Source organism: Hyla sarda, chromosome 1 (genome assembly GCF_029499605.1).
Source record: "Hyla sarda isolate aHylSar1 chromosome 1, aHylSar1.hap1, whole genome shotgun sequence".
NCBI classification, from domain to species: domain Eukaryota; kingdom Metazoa; phylum Chordata; class Amphibia; order Anura; family Hylidae; genus Hyla; species Hyla sarda.
In genome coordinates this window covers 275,383,921-275,400,861 of record NC_079189.1, presented here as the reverse complement: position 1 = coordinate 275,400,861, position 16,941 = coordinate 275,383,921, and the positions used below count along the sequence as shown (strand labels likewise).

Below are 16,941 nucleotides of genomic sequence, written 5' to 3'. Positions count from 1 at the left end.
TCTTACCAGGCCCTAAGCTGGGTAGCAGTCTGCGATCTGCCGAGAGCAGGCGCGTTCAGCTTAGGATGGCCGTTGACAGCTTCACATTTTGTATACTGTGCATTTAAGCATCAATAAATCCTTTTCGGAATCGGAACGGAAGGCGGCAACAGAGCAAAATGTCAACGGCAGCCGGGATTCCCAGCCAGTCTCCCATGCTGGTACTTACCGGGCCCTAAGCTGGGTAGCAGTCTGCGATCGGACGAGAGGAGGCGCATACAGCTAAGGATGGCTGTTGACAGCTTCTCGCCCTTTATACTGTGCATTTAAGCATCAATAAATCCTTTTCGGAATCGGAACGGAACGGAAGGCGGCAACAGAGCAAAATGTCAACGGCAGCCGGGATTCCCAGCCAGTGTCCCATGCCGGTACTTACCGGGCCCTAAGATCTGTACCAGTCTGCGATCTGACAAGAACAGGCGCATTCAGCTTAGGATGGCCGTAGACATCTTCACACCCTGTATACTGTGGATTTAAGCATCAATAAATCCTTTTCGGAATCGGAGCGTAAGGCGGCAACAGAGCAAAATGTCAACGGCACCTGGGATTCCCAGCCAGTCTCCCATGCCAGTACATACCGGGCCCTAAGTTGGGTAGCAGTCTGCGATCTGACGAGACCAGGCGCGTTCAGCTTAGGATGGCCGTTGACAGCATCTCGCCCTTTATACTGTGCATTTAAGCATCAATAAATCCTTTTCGGAATCGGAACGGAAGGCGGCAACAGAGCAAAATGTCAACGGCAGCCGGGATTCCCAGCCAGTGTCTCATGCCGGTACTTACCGGGCCCTAAAATCTGTACCAGTCTGCGATCTGACGAGAGCAGGCGAGTTAAGCTTAGGATGGCCGTGGACAGCTTCACACCTTGTATACTGTGGATTTAAGCATCAATAAATTCTTTTCGGAATCGGAGCGGAAGGCAGCAATAGAGCAAAATTTCAACAGCACCCAGGATTCCCAGCCAGTCTCCCATGCCAGTACTTACCGGGCCCTAAGCTGGGTAGCAGTCTGCGATCGGACGAGTGCAGGCGCGTTCAGCTTAGGATGGCCATTGACAGCTTCATGCTTTTTATACTGTGCATTTAAGCATCAATAAATCCTTTTCGGAATCGGAGAGGAAGGCGGCAACAGAGCAAAATGTCAATAGCACCTTGGATTGCCAGCCAGTCTCCCATGCCCGTACTTGCCGGGCAGCAGTCTGCGATCTGACAAGAACAGGCACATTCAGCTTAGGATAGCCGTAGACGGCTTCACACCCTGTATACTGTGGATTTAAGCACCAATAAATCCTTTTCGGAATCGCAGCGGAAGGCGGCTACAGAGCAAAATGTCAACAACACCTGGGATTCCCAGCCAGTCTCCCATGCTGGTACTTACCGGGACTAAGCTGGGTAGCAGTCTGCGATCTGACGAGAGCAGGCGCGTTCAGCTTAGGATGGCTGCTGACAGCTTCATGCCCTTTATACTGTGCATTTAAGCATCAATAAATAATTTTCCGAATCGGAGCGGAAGGCGGCAACAGAGCAAAATGTCAACTGCACCCGGGATTCCCAGCCAGTGTCCCATGCCGGTACCTACCGGGCCCTGAGATCTGTACCAGTCTGCGATCTGACGAGAGCAGGCGCGTTAAGCTTAGGATGGCCGTTGACAGCTTCACACTTTGTATACTGTGGATTTAAGCATCAATAAATAATTTTCGGAATCGGAGCAGAAACAGAGCAAAATGTCAACTGCACCCGGGATTCCCAGCCAGTCTCCCATGCTGGTACTTACCAGGCCCGAAGCTGGGAAGCAGTCTGCGATCTGACGAGAACAGGCGCATTCAGCTTAGGATGGCCGTAGACATCTTCACACCCTGTATACTGTGGATTTAAGCATCAATAAATCCTTTTCGGAATCGGAGCGTAAGGCGGCAACAGAGCAAAATGTCAACGGCAGCCGGGATTCCCAGCCAGTGTCCCATGCCGGTACTTACCGGGACCTAAGATCTGTACCAGTCTGCGATCTGACGAGAGCAGGCGCGTTAAGCTTAGGATGGCCGTCGACAGCTTCACACCTTGTATACTGTGGATTTAAGCATCAATAAATTCTTTTCGGAATCGGAGCAGAAGGCAGCAATAGAGCAAAATGTCAACGGCACTCGGGTTTCCCAGCCAGTCTCCCATGCCAGTACTTACCAGGCTCTAAGCTGGGTAACAGTCTGCGATCTGACGAGAGCAGGCGCGTTCAGCTTAGGACAGCCTTTGACAGCTTCATGGTTTTTATACTGTGCATTTAAGCATCAATAAATCCTTTTCGGAATCGGAGAGGAAGGCAGCAACAGAGCAAAATGTCAATAGCACCTTGGATTGCCTGCCAGTCTCCCATGCCCGTACTTGCCGGGCAGCAGTCTGCGATCTGACAAGAACAGGCACATTCAGCTTAGGATAGCCGTAGACGGCTTCACACCCTGTATACTGTGGATTTAAGCATCAATAAATCCTTTTCGGAATCGGAGCGGAAGGCGGCTACAGAGCAAAATGTCAACAACACCTGGGATTCCCAGCCAGTCTCCCATGCTGGTACCTACCGGGCCCTAAGCTGGGTAGCAGTCTGCGATCTGACGAGAGCAGGCGCGTTCAGCTTAGGATGGCCATAGACAGGTTCAAACTTTGTATACTGTGCATTTAAGCATCAATAAATCCTTTTCGGAATCGGAACGGAAGGCGGCAACAGAGCAAAATGTCAACGGCAGCCGGGATTCCCAGCCAGTGTCCCATGCCGGTACTTTCCGGGCCCTAAGATCTGTACCAGTCTGCGATCTGACGAGAGCAGGCGCGTTAAGCTTAGGATGGCCGTTGACAGCTTCACACCTTGTATACTGTGGATTTAAGCATCAATAAATTCTTTTCGGAATCGGAGCGGAAGGCAGCAATAGAGCAAAATGTCAATGGCAACCGGTATTCCCAGCCAGTCTCCCATGCCAGTACTTACCGGGCCCTAAGCTGGGTAGCAGTCTGCAATCTGACGAGAGCAGGCGCGTTCAGCTTAGGATGGCCATTGACAGCTTCATGCTTTTTATACTGTGCATTTAAGCATCAATAAATCCTTTTCGGAATCGGAACGGAAGGCGGCAACAGAGCAAAATGTCAACTGCACCCGGATTCCCAGCCAGTCTCCCATGCCGGTACTTACTGGGCCCTAAGCTGGGTAGCGGTCTGCAATCTGACGAGAGCAGGCGCGTTCAGCTTAGGATGGCCGTTGACATCTTCACGCCTTGTATATTGTGGATTTAAGCATCAATAAATATTTTTATTAATCGGAGAGGAAGGCGGCAACAGAGCAAAATGTCAATGGCACCTTGTATTGCCAGCCAGTCTCCCATGCCGGTAACTGCCGGGCAGCAGTCTGTGATCTGAGGAGAGCAGGCACGTTCAGGCTTAGGATGGCCGTTGACAGCTTCACACCCTGTGTATTGTGGATTTAAGCATCAATAAATCCTTTTCCGAATCGGAGCGGAAGGCGGCAACAGATTAAAATGTCAACTGCACCCGGGATTCCCAGCCAGTCTTCCATGCTGGTACTTACCAGGCCCTAAGCTGGGTAGAAGTCTGCGATCTGACGAGAGCAGGCGCGTTCAGCTTAGGATGGCCGTTGACAGCTTCACACTTTGTATACTGTGGATTTAAGCATCAATAAATAATTTTCGGACTCGTAGCAGAAACAGAGCAAAATGTCAACTCCACCCGGGATTCCCAGCCAGTCTCCCATGCTGGTACTTACCAGGCCCGAAGCTGGGTAGCAGTCTGCGATCTGACGAGAACAGGCGCATTCAGCTTAGGATGGCCGTAGACATCTTCACACCCTGTATACTGTGGATTTAAGCATCAATAAATCCTTTTCGGAATCGGAGCGTAAGGCGGCAACAGAGCAAAATGTCAACGACACCTGGGATTCCCAGCCAGTCTCCCATGCTGGTACTTTCCGAGCCCTAAGCTGGGTAGCAGTCTGCGATCTGACGAGAGCAGGCACGTACAGCTTAGGATGGCCGTTGACAGCTTCTTGCCCTTTATACTGTGCATTTAAGCATCAATAAATCCTTTTCGGAATCGGAAACGGAAGGCGGCAACAGAGCAAAATGTCAACGGCAGCCGGGATTCCGAGCCAGTGTCCCATGCTGGTACTTACCGGGCCCTAAGATCTGTACCAGTCTGCGATCTGACAAGAGCAGGCGCGTTAAGCTTAGGATGGCCGTCGACAGCTTCACACCTTGTATACTGTGGATTTAAGCATCAATAAATTCTTTTCGGAATCGGAGCGGAAAGCAGCAATAGAGCAAAATGTCAACGGCACCCAGGATTCCCAGCCAGTCTCCCATGCTGGTACTTACCGGGCCCTAAGCTGGGTAGCAGTCTGCGATCTGACGAGAGCAGGCGCGTTCAGCTTAGGATGGCCGTTGACAGCTTCTCGCCCTTTATACTGTGCATTTAGGCATCAATAAATCCTTTTCGGAATCGGAACGGAAGGCGGCAACAGAGCAAAATGTCAACGGCAGCCGGGATTCCCAGCCAGTCTCCCATGCCAGTACTTACCGGGCCCTAAGCTGGGTAGCAGTCTGCGATCTGTCGAGAGCAGGCGCGTTCAGCTTAGGATGGCCGTTGACATCTTCATGCCTTGTATACTGTGGATTTAAGCATCAATAAATATTTTTTTTAATCGGAGAGGAAGGCTGCAACAGATCAAAATGTCAATAGCACCTTGGATTGCCAGCCAGTCTCCCATGCCCGTATTTGCCGGGCAGCAGTCTGCGATCTGACAAGAACAGGCGCATTCAGCTTAGGATAGCCGTAGACGGTTTCACACCCTGTATATTGTGGATTTAAGCATCAATAAATCCTTTTCGGAATCGGAGCAAAATGTCTACAGAGCTACAGAGCAAAATGTCAACAACACCTGAGATTCCCAGCCAGTCTCCCATGCTGGTACTTACCGGGCCCTAACATGGGTAGCAGTCTGCGATCTGACGAGAGCAGGCGCGTTCAGCTTAGGATGGCCGTTAACAGCTTCATGCCCTTTATACTGTGCATTTTAGCATCAATAAATCCTTTTCCGAATCGGAGCGGAAGGCGGCAACAGATTAAAATGTCAACTGCACCCGGGATTCCCAGCCAGTCTCCCATGCTGGTTCTTACCAGGCCCTAAGCTGTGTAGCAGTCTGCGATCTGCCGAGAGCAGGCGCGTTCAGCTTAGGATGGCCGTTGACAGCTTCACATTTTGTATACTGTGCATTTAAGCATCAATAAATCCTTTTCGGAATCGGAACTGAAGGCGGCAACAGAGCAAAATGTCAACGGCAGCCGGGATTCCCAGCCAGTCTCCCATGCTGGTACTTACCGGGCCCTAAGCTGGGTAGCAGTCTGCGATCGGACGAGAGGAGGCGCATACAGCTAAGGATGGCTGTTGACAGCTTCTCGCCCTTTATACTGTGCATTTAAGCATCAATAAATCCTTTTCGGAATCGGAACGGAACGGAAGGCGGCAACAGAGCAAAATGTCAACGGCAGCCGGGATTCCCAGCCAGTGTCCCATGCCGGTACTTACCGGGCCCTAAGATCTGTACCAGTCTGCGATCTGACGAGAACAGGCGCATTCAGCTTAGGATGGCCGTAGACATCTTCACACCCTGTATACTGTGGATTTAAGCATCAATAAATCCTTTTCGGAATCGGAGCGTAAGGCGGCAACAGAGCAAAATGTCAACGGCAGCCGGGATTCCCAGCCAGTGTCCCATGCCGGTACTTACCGGGCCCTAAGATCTGTACCAGTCTGCGATCTGACGAGAGCTGGCGCGTTAAGCTTAGGATGGCCGTCGACAGCTTCACACCTTGTATACTGTGGATTTAAGCATCAATAAATTATTTTCGGAATCGGAGCGGAAGGCAGCAATAGAGCAAAATGTCAACGGCACCTGGGATTCCCAGCCAGTCTCCCCTGCCAGTACTTACCGGGCCCTAAGCTGGGTAGAAGTCTGCGATCTGACGAGAGCAGGCGCGTTCAGCTTACGATGGCCATTGACAGCTTCATGCTTTTTATACTGTGCATTTAAGCATCAATAAATCCTTTTCGGAATCGGAGAGGAAGGCGGCAACAGAGCAAAATGTCAATAGCACCTTGGATTGCCAGCCAGTCTCCCATGCCCGTACTTGCCAGGCAGCAGTCTGCGATCTGACAAGAACAGGCACATTCAGCTTAGGATAGCCGTAGACGGCTTCACACCCTGTATACTGTGGATTTAAGCATCAATAAATCATTTTCGGAATCGCAGCGGAAGGCGGCTACAGAGCAAAAAGTGAACACCACCTGGGATTCCCAGCCAGTCTCCCATGCTGGTACTTAACGGGCCCTAAGCTGGGTAGCAGTCTGCGATCTGACGAGAGCAGGCGCGTTCAGCTTAGGATGGCCGTTGACAGCTTCACACTTTGTATACTGTGGATTTAAGCATCAATAAATAATTTTCGGAATCGGAGCAGAAACAGAGCAAAATGTCAACTGCACCCGGGATTCCCAGCCAGTCTCCCATGCTGGTACTTACCAGGCCCGAAGCTGGGAAGCAGTCTGCGATCTGACGAGAACAGGCGCATTCAGCTTAGGATGGCCGTAGACATCTTCACACCCTGTATACTGTGGATTTAAGCATCAATAAATCCTTTTCGGAATCGGAGCGTAAGGCGGCAACAGAGCAAAGTGTCAACGGCAGCCGGGATTCCCAGCCAGTGTCCCATGCCAGTACTTACCGGGCCCTAAGATCTGTACCAGTCTGCGATCTGACGAGAGCAGGCGCGTTAAGCTTAGGATGGCCGTCGACAGCTTCACACCTTGTATACTGTGGATTTAAGCATCAATATATTCTTTTCGGAATCGAAGCAGAGGGCAGCAATAGAGCAAAATGTCAACGGCACCTGGGATTCCCAGCCAGTCTCCCATGCCAGTACTTACCGGGCCCTAAGTTGGGTAGCAGTCTGCGATCTGACGAGACCAGGCGCGTTCAGCTTAGGATGGCCGTTGACAGCATCTCGCCCTTTATACTGTGCATTTAAGCATCAATAAATCCTTTTCGGAATCGGAACGGAAGGCGGCAACAGAGCAAAATGTCAACGGCAGCCGGGATTCCCAGCCAGTGTCTCATGCCGGTACTTACCGGGCCCTAAAATCTGTACCAGTCTGCGATCTGACGAGAGCAGGCGAGTTAAGCTTAGGATGGCCGTGGACAGCTTCACACCTTGTATACTGTGGATTTAAGCATCAATAAATTATTTTCGGAATCGGAGCGGAAGGCAGCAATAGAGCAAAATTTCAACAGCACCCAGGATTCCCAGCCAGTCTCCCATGCCAGTACTTACCGGGCCCTAAGCTGGGTAGCAGTCTGCGATCGGACGAGTGCAGGCGCGTTCTGCTTAGGATGGCCATTGACAGCTTCATGCTTTTTATACTGTGCATTTAAGCATCAATAAATCCTTTTCGGAATCGGAGAGGAAGGCGGCAACAGAGCAAAATGTCAATAGCACCTTGGATTGCCAGCCAGTCTCCCATGCCCGTACTTGCCGGGCAGCAGTCTGCGATCTGACAAGAACAGGCACATTCAGCTTAGGATAGCCGTAGACGGCTTCACACCCTGTATACTGTGGATTTAAGCACCAATAAATCCTTTTCGGAATCGCAGCGGAAGGCGGCTACAGAGCAAAATGTCAACAACACCTGGGATTCCCAGCCAGTCTCCCATGCTGGTACTTACCGGGACTAAGCTGGGTAGCAGTCTGCGATCTGACGAGAGCAGGCGCGTTCAGCTTAGGATGGCTGTTGACAGCTTCATGCCCTTTATACTGTGCATTTAAGCATCAATAAATAATTTTCCGAATCGGAGCGGAAGGCGGCAACAGAGCAAAATGTCAACTGCACCCGGGATTCCCAGCCAGTGTCCCATGCCGGTACCTACCGGGCCCTGAGATCTGTACCAGTCTGCGATCTGACGAGAGCAGGCGCGTTAAGCTTAGGATGGCCGTTGACAGCTTCACACTTTGTATACTGTGGATTTAAGCATCAATAAATAATTTTCGGAATCGGAGCAGAAACAGAGCAAAATGTCAACTGCACCCGGGATTCCCAGCCAGTCTCCTATGCTGGTACTTACCAGGCCCGAAGCTGGGAAGCAGTCTGCGATCTGACGAGAACAGGCGCATTCAGCTTAGGAAGGCCGTAGACATCTTCACACCCTGTATACTGTGGATTTAAGCATCAATAAATCCTTTTCGGAATCGGAGCGGAAGGCGGCAACAGAACAAAATGTCAACGACACCTGGGATTCCCAGCCAGTCTCCCATTCTGGTACTTACCGGGCCCTAAGCTGGGTAGCAGTCTGCGATCTGACGAGAGCAGGCGCATTCAGCTTAGGATGGCCATTGACAGCTTCATGCTTTTTATACTGTGCATTTAAGCATCAATAAATCCTTTTCGGAATCGGAGAGGAAGGCGGCAACAGAGCAAAACGTCAATAGCACCTTGGATTGCCAGCCAGTCTCCCATGCCCGTACTTGCCGGGCAGCAGTCTGCGATCTGACAAGAACAGGCACATTCAGCTTAGGATAGCCGTAGACGGCTTCACACCCTGTATACTGTGGATTTAAGCATCAATAAATCCTTTTCGGAATCAGAGCGGAAGGCGGCTACAGAGCAAAATGTCAACAACACCTGGGATTCCCAGCCAGTCTCCCATGCTAGTACTTACCGGGCCCTAAGCTGGGTAGCAGTCTGCGATCTGACGAGAGCAGGCGCGTTCAGCTTAGGATGGCCGTTGACAGCTTCACGCCCTTTATACTGTGCATTTAAGCATCAATAAATCCTTTTCCGAATCGGAGCTGAAGGCAGCAACAGATTAAAATGTCAACTGCACCCGGGATTCCCAGCCAGTCTCCCATGCTGGTACTTACCAGGCCCTAAGCTGGGTAGCAGTCTGCGATCTGACGAGAGCAGGCGCGTTCAGCTTCGGATGGCCGTTGACAGCTTCACACTTTGTATACTGTGCATTTAAGCATCAATAAATCCTTTTCGGAATCGGAACTGAAGGCGGCATAAGAGCAAAATGTCAACGGCAACCGGGATTCCCAGCCAGTCTCCCATGCCAATACTTACCGGGCCCTAAGCTGTGTAGCAGTCTGCGATCGGACAAGTGCAGGCGCGTTCAGCTTAGGATGGCCATTGACAGCTTAATGCTTTTTTATACTGTGCATTTAAGCATCAATAAATCCTTTTCGGAATCGGAGAGGAAGGCGGCAACAGAGCAAAATGTCAATAGCACCTTGGATTGCCAGCCAGTCTCTCATGCCCGTACTTGCCGGGCAGCAGTCTGCGATCTGACAAGAACAGGCACATTCAGCTTAGGATAGCCGTAGACGGCTTCACACCCTGTATACTGTGGATTTAAGCATCAATAAATCCTTTTCGGAATCGGAGCGGAAGGCGGCTACAGAGCAAAATGTCAACAACACCTGGGATTCCCAGCCAGTCTCCCATGCTGGTACTTACCGGGCCTAAGCTGGGTAGCGGTCTGCGATCTGACGAGAGCAGGCGCGTTCAGCTTAGGATGGCCGTTGACAGCTTCGCGCCCTTTATACTGTGCATTTAAGCATCAATAAATAATATTCCGAATCGGAGCGGAAGGCGGCAACAGAGCAAAATGTCAACTGCACCCGGGATTCCCAGCCAGTCTCCCAAGCTGGTACTTACCGGGCCCTAAGCTGGGTAGCAGTCTGCGATCTGACGAGAGCAGGCGCGTTCAGCTTAGGATGGCCGTTGACAGCTTCTCGCCCTTTATACTGTGCATTTAAGCATCAATAAATCCTTTTCGGAATCGGAAGGGAAGGAGGCAACAGAGCAAAATGTCAACGGCAGCCGGGATTCCCAGCCAGTGTCCCATGCCGGTACTTACCGGGCCCTAAGATCTGTACCAGTCTGCGATCTGACGAGAACAGGCGCATTTAGCTTAGGATGGCCGTAGACATCTTCACACCCTGTATACTGTGCATTTAAGCATCAATAAATCCTTTTCAGAATCGGAACGGAAGGCGGCAACAGATTAAAATGTCAACTGCACCCGGGATTCCCAGCCAGTCTCCCATGCTTGTTCTTACCAGGCCCTAAGCTGGGTAGCAGTCTGCGATCTGATGAGAGCAGGCGCGTTCAGCTTAGGATGGCCGTTGACAGCTTCACATTTTGTATACTGTGCATTTAAGCATCAATAAATCCTTTTCGGAATCGAAACGGAAGGCGGCAACAGAGCAAAATGTCAACGGCAGCCGGGTTTCCCAGCCAGTCTCCCATGCTGGTACTTACCGGGCCCTAAGCTGGGTAGCAGTCTGCGATCTGACGAGAGCAGGCGCGTTCAGCTTAGGATGGCCGTTGACAGCTTCTTGCCCTTTATACTGTGTATTTAAGCATCAATAAATCCTTTTCGTAATCGGAACGGAAGGCGGCAACAGAGCAAAATGTCAACGGCAGCCGGGATTCCCAGCCAGTGTCCCATGCCGGTACTTACCGGGCCCTAACATCTGTACCAGTCTGCGATCTGACGAGAACAGGCGCATTCAGCTTAGGATGGCCGTAGACATCTTCACACCCTGTATACTGTGGATTTAAGCATCAATAAATCCTTTTCGGAATCGGAGCGGAAAGCAGCAATAGAGCAAAATGTCAACAGCACCCGGGATTCCCAGCAAGTCTCCCATGCTGGTACTTACCGGGCCCTAAGCTGGGTAGCAGTCTGCGATCTGACGAGAGCAGGCGCGTTCAGCTTAGGATGGCCATTGACAGCTTCATGCTTTTTATACTGTGCATTTAAGCATCAATAAATCGTTTTCGGAATCGGAGAGGAAGGCGGCAACAGAGCAAAACGTCAATAGCACCTTGGATTGCCAGCCAGTCTCCCATGCCCGTACTTGCCGGGCAGCAGTCTGCGATCTGACAAGAACAGGCACATTCAGCTTAGGATAGCCGTAGACGGCTTCACACCCTGTATACTGTGGATTTAAGCATCAATAAATCCTTTTCGGAATCAGAGCGGAAGGCGGCTACAGAGCAAAATGTCAACAACACCTGGAATTCCCAGCCAGTCTCCCATGCTAGTACTTACCGGGCCCTAAGCTGGGTAGCAGTCTGCGATCTGACGAGAGCAGGCGCGTTCAGCTTAGGATGGCCGTTGACAGCTTCACGCCCTTTATACTGTGCATTTAAGCATCAATAAATCCTTTTCCGAATCGGAGCGGAAGGCAGCAACAGATTAAAATGTCAACTGCACCCGGGATTCCCAGCCAGTCTCCCATGCTGGTACTTACCAGGCCCTAAGCTGGGTAGCAGTCTGCGATCTGACGAGAGCAGGCGCGTTCAGCTTCGGATGGCCGTTGACAGCTTCACACTTTGTATACTGTGCATTTAAGCATCAATAAATCCTTTTCGGAATCGGAACTGAAGGCGGCATAAGAGCAAAATGTCAACGGCAACCGGGATTCCCAGCCAGTCTCCCATGCCAGTACTTACCGGGCCCTAAGCTGGGTAGCAGTCTGCGATGTGACGAGAGCAGGTGCATTCAGCTTAGGATGGCCATTGACAGATTCATGATTTTTATACTGCGCATTTAAGCATCAATAAATCCTTTTTCGGAATCGGAGCGGAAGGCGGCAACAGAGCAAAATGTCAACTGCACCCGGGATTCCCAGCCAGTCTCCCATGCCGGTACTTACTGAGCCCTAAGCTGGGTAGCAGTCTGCAATCTGACGAGAGCAGGCACGTTCAGCTTAGGATGGCCGTTGACAGCTTCTCGCCCTTTATACTGTGCATTTAGGCATCAATAAATCCTTTTCGGAATCGGAACGAAAGGCGGCAACAGAGCAAAATGTCAACGGCAGCCGAGATTCCCAGCCAGTGTCCCATGCCAGTACTTACCAGGCCCTAAGCTGGGTAGCAGTCTGCGATCTGACGAGAGCAGGCACGTTCAGCTTAGGATGGCCATTGACAGCTTCATGATTTTTATACTGTGCATTTAAGCATCAATAAATCCTTTTCGGAATCGGAACGGAAGGCGGCAACAGAGCAAAATGTCAACTGCACCCGGGATTCCCAGCCAGTCTCCCATGCTGGTACTTAATGGGCCCTAGGCTGGGTAGCAGTCTGCGATCTGACGAGAGCAGGCGCGTTCAGCTTAGGATGGCCATTGACAGCTTCATGCTTTTTATACTTTGCATTTAAGCATCAATAAATCCTTTTCGGAATCGGAACGGAAGGCGGCAACAGAGCATAATGTCAACTGCACCCGGGATTCCCAGGTGCATTTAAGCATCAATAAATATTTTTATTAATCGGAGAGGAAGGCGGCAACAAAGCAAAATGTCAACGGCACCTTGGATTGCCAGCCAGTCTCCCATGCCGGTAACTGCCGGGCAGTGGTCTGCGATCTGAGGAGAGCAGGCACTTTCAAGCTTAGGATGGCCGTTGACAGCTTCACACCCTGTGTATTGTGGATTTAAGCATCAATAAATCCTTTTCCGAATCGGAGCGGAAGGCGGCAACAGATTAAAATGTCAACTGCACCCGGGATTCCCAGCCAGTCTCCCATGCTGGTACTTACCAGACCCTAAGCTGGGTAGAAGTCTGCGATCTGACGAGAGCAGGCGCGTTCAGCTTAGGATGGCCGTTGACAGCTTCACACTTTGTATACTGTGGATTTAAGTATCAATAAATAATTTTCGGACTCGTAGCAGAAACAGAGCAAAATGTCAACTCCACCCGGGATTCCCAGCCAGTCTCCCATGCTGGTACTTACCAGGCCCGAAGCTAGGTAGCAGTCTGCGATCTGACGAGAACAGGCGCATTCAGCTTAGGATGGCCGTAGACATCTTCACACCCTGTATACTGTGGATTTAAGCATCAATAAATCCTTTTCGGAATCGGAGCGTAAGGCGGCAACAGAGCAAAATGTCAACGACACCTGGGATTCCCAGCCAGTCTCCCATGCTGGTACTTTCCGAGCCCTAAGCTGGGTAGCAGGCTGCGATCTGACGAGAGCAGGCACGTTCAGCTTAGGATGGCCGTTGACAGCTTCTTGCCCTTTATACTGTGCATTTAAGCATCAATAAATCCTTTTCGGAATTGGAAACGGAAGGCGGCAACAGAGCAAAATGTCAACGGCAGCCGGGATTCCCAGCCAGTGTCCCATGCCGGTACTTACCGGGCCCTAAGATCTGTACCAGTCTGCGATCTGACAAGAGCAGGCGCGTTAAGCTTAGGATGGCCGTCGACAGCTTCACACCTTGTATACTGTGGATTTAAGCATCAATAAATTCTTTTCGGAATCGGAGCGGAAAGCAGCAATAGAGCAAAATGTCAACGGCACCCGGGATTCCCAGCCAGTCTCCCATGCTGGTACTTACCGGGCCCTAAGCTGGGTAGCAGTCTGCGATCTGACGAGAGCAGGCGCGTTCAGCTTAGGATGGCCATTGACAGCTTCACGCTTTTTATAATGTGCATTTAAGCATCAATAAATCCTTTTCGGAATCGGAGAGGAAGGCGGCTACAGAGCAAAATGTCAACAACACCTGGGATTCCCAGCCAGTCTCCCATGCTGGTACTTACCGGGCCCTAAGCTGGGTAGCAGTCTGCAATCTGACGAGAGCAGGCGCGTTCAGCTTAGGATGGCCATTGACAGCTTCACGCCCTTTATACTGTGCATTTAAGCATCAATAAATCCTTTTCCGAATCGGAGCGGAAGGCAGCAACAGATTAAAATGGCAACTGCACCCGGGATTTCCAGCCAGTCTCCCATGCTGGTACTTACCAAGCCCTAAGCTGGGTAGCAGTCTGCGATCTGACGAGAGCAGGCGCGTTCAGCTTAGGATGGCCGTTGACAGCTTCACACTTTGTATACTGTGCATTTAAGCATCAATAAATCCTTTTCGGAATCGGAACTGATGGCGGCATAAGAGCAAAATGTCAACGGCAACCGGGATTCCCAGCCAGTCTCCCATGCCAGTACTTACCGGGCCCTAAGCTGGGTAGCAGTCTGCGATGTGACGAGAGCAGGCGCGTCCAGCTTAGGATGGCCATTGACAGCTTCATGATTTTCATACTGCGCATTTAAGCATCAATAAATCCTTTTTCGGAATCGGAGCGGAAGGCGGCAACAGAGCAAAATGTCAACTGCACCCGGGATTCCCAGCCAGTCTCCCATGCCGGTACTTACTGAGCCCTAAGCTGGGTAGCAGTCTGCAATCTGACGAGAGCAGGCGCGTTCAGCTTAGGATGGCCGTTGACAGCTTCTCGCCCTTTATACTGTGCATTTAGGCATCAATAAATCCTTTTCGGAATCGGAGCGGAAGGCGGCTACAGAGCAAAATGTCAACAACACCTGGGATTCCCAGCCAGTCTCCCATGCTGGTACTTACCGGGCCCTAAGCTGGGTAGCAGTCTGCGATTTGACGAGAGCAGGCGCGTTCAGCTTAGGATGGCCGTTGACAGCTTCACGCCCTTTATACTGTGCATTTAAGCATCAATAAATCCTTTTCCGAATCGGAGCGGAAGGCAGCAACAGATTAAAATGTCAACTGCACCCGGGATTCCCAGCCAGTCTCCCATGCTGGTACTTACCAGGCCCTAAGCTGGGTAGCAGTCTGCGATCTGACGAGAGCAGGCGCGTTCAGCTTAGGATGGCCGTTGACAGCTTCACACTTTGTATACTGTGCATTTAAGCATCAATAAATCCTTTTCGGAATCGGAACTGAAGGCGGCATAAGAGCAAAATGTCAACCGGGATTCCCAGCCAGTCTCCCATGCCAGTACTTACCGGGCCCTAAGCTGCTTAGCAGTCTGCGATGTGACAAGAGGAGGCGTGTTCAGCTTAGGATGGCCATTGACAGCTTCGTGATTTTTATACTGCGCATTTAAGCATCAATAAATCCTTTTTCGGAATCGGAGCGGAAGGCGGCAACAGAGCAAAATGTCAACTGCACCCGGGATTCCCAGCCAGTCTCCCATGCCGGTACTTACTGGGCCCTAAGCTGGGTAGCAGTCTACAATCTGACGAGAGCAGGCGCGTTCAGCTTAGGATGGCCGTTGACAGCTTCTCGCCCATTATACTGTGCATTTAGGCATCAATAAATCCTTTTCGGAATCGGAACGGAAGGCGGCAACAGAGCAAAATGTCAACGGCAGCCGAGATTCCCAGCCAGTGTCCCATGCCAGTACTTACCAGGCCCTAAGCTGGGTAGCAGTCTGCGATCTGACGAGAGCAGGCGCGTTCAGCTTAGGATGGCCATTGACAGCTTCATGATTTTTATACTGTGCATTTAAGCATCAATAAATCCTTTTCGGAATCGGAACGGAAGGCGGCAACAGAGCAAAATGTCAACGACACCCGGGATTCCCAGCCAGTCTCCCCTGCTGGTACTTACCAGGCCCTAAGCTGGATAGCAGTCTGCGATCTGACGAGTGCAGGCACGTTCAGCTTAGGATGGCCGTTGACAGCTTCTCGCCCTTTATACTGTGCATTTAAGCATCAATAAATCCTTTTCGGAATCGGAAACGGAAGGCGGCAACAGAGCAAAATGTCATCGGCAGCCGGGATTTCCAGCCAGTGTCCCATGTCGGTACTTACCGGGCCCTAAGATCTGTACCAGTCTGCGATCTGACAAGAGCAGGCGCGTTAAGCTTAGGATGGCCGTCGATAGCTTCACACCTTGTATACTGTGGATTTAAGCATCAATAAATTATTTTCGGAATCGGAGCGGAAGGCAGCAATAGAGCAAAATGACAACCGCACCCGGGATTCCCAGCCAGTCTCCCATGCCAGTACTTACCGGGCCCTAAGCTGGGTAGCAGTCTGCGATCTGACGAGAGCAGGCACGTTCAGCTTAGGACAGCCATTGACAGCTTCATGCTTTTTATACTGTGCATTTAAGCATCAATAAATCCTTTTCGGAATCAGAGAGGAAGGCGGCAACAGAGCAAAATGTCAATAGCACCTTGGATTGCCAGCCAGTCTCCCATGCCCGTACTTGCCGGGCAGCAGTCTGCGATCTGACAAGAACAGGCACATTCAGCTTAGGATAGCCGTAGACGGCTTCACACCCTGTATATTGTGGATTTAAGCATCAATAAATCCTTTTCGGAATCGGAGCAAAATGTCTACAGAGCTACAGAGCAAAATGTCAACAACACCTGAGATTCCCAGCCAGTCTCCCATGCTGGTACTTACCGGGCCCTAAGCTGGGTAAAAGTCTGCGATCTGACAAGAACAGGCACATTCAGCTTAGGATAGCCGTAGACGGCTTCACACCCTGTATACTGTGGATTTAAGCATCAATAAATCCTTTTCCAAATCGGAGCGGAAGGCGGCTACAGAGCAAAATGTCAACAACACCTGGGATTCCCAGCCAGTCTCCCATGCTGGTACTTACCGGGCCCTAAGCTGGGTAGCAGTCTGCGATCTGACGAGAGCAGGCGCGTTCAGCTTAGGAAGGCCGTTGACAGCTTCACACTTTGTATACTGTGGATTTAAGCATCAATAAATAATTTTCGGAATCGGAGCAGAAACAGAGCAAAATGTCAACTGCACCCGGGATTCCCAGCCAGTCTCCCATGCTGGTACTTAACGGGCCCTAAGCTGGGTAGCAGTCTGCGATCTGACGAGGGCAGGCGCGTTCAGCTTAGGATGGCCGTTGACAGCTTCACGCCCTTTATACTGTGCATTTAAGCATCAATAAATCCTTTTCCGAATCGGAGCGGAAGGCGGCAACAGATTAAAGTGTCAACTGCACCCGGGATTCCCAGCCAGTTTCCAATGCTGGTACCTACCAGGCCCTAAGCTGGGAAGCAGTCTGCGATCTG

General features: G+C 51.0%; 9 pseudogenes; all 9 read right to left on the bottom strand.

The window, feature by feature from the left end:
* Positions 1–4,356: 4,356 nt before the first annotated feature.
* LOC130322943 (5S ribosomal RNA) lies at positions 4,357–4,476 on the bottom strand (annotated as a pseudogene).
* A 3,880-nt stretch (positions 4,477–8,356) lies between these two features.
* LOC130316299 (5S ribosomal RNA) lies at positions 8,357–8,476 on the bottom strand (annotated as a pseudogene).
* A 272-nt stretch (positions 8,477–8,748) lies between these two features.
* Positions 8,749–8,868, bottom strand: LOC130315291 (5S ribosomal RNA; annotated as a pseudogene).
* A 1,484-nt stretch (positions 8,869–10,352) lies between these two features.
* On the bottom strand, positions 10,353–10,472 carry LOC130330593 (5S ribosomal RNA; annotated as a pseudogene).
* A 284-nt stretch (positions 10,473–10,756) lies between these two features.
* Positions 10,757–10,876, bottom strand: LOC130317500 (5S ribosomal RNA; annotated as a pseudogene).
* Positions 10,877–11,148: 272 nt separating this feature from the next.
* On the bottom strand, positions 11,149–11,268 carry LOC130353054 (5S ribosomal RNA; annotated as a pseudogene).
* Positions 11,269–13,441: 2,173 nt separating this feature from the next.
* LOC130317298 (5S ribosomal RNA) lies at positions 13,442–13,561 on the bottom strand (annotated as a pseudogene).
* A 1,093-nt stretch (positions 13,562–14,654) lies between these two features.
* LOC130351902 (5S ribosomal RNA) lies at positions 14,655–14,774 on the bottom strand (annotated as a pseudogene).
* Positions 14,775–16,462: 1,688 nt separating this feature from the next.
* LOC130352498 (5S ribosomal RNA) lies at positions 16,463–16,582 on the bottom strand (annotated as a pseudogene).
* Positions 16,583–16,941: the final 359 nt, after the last annotated feature.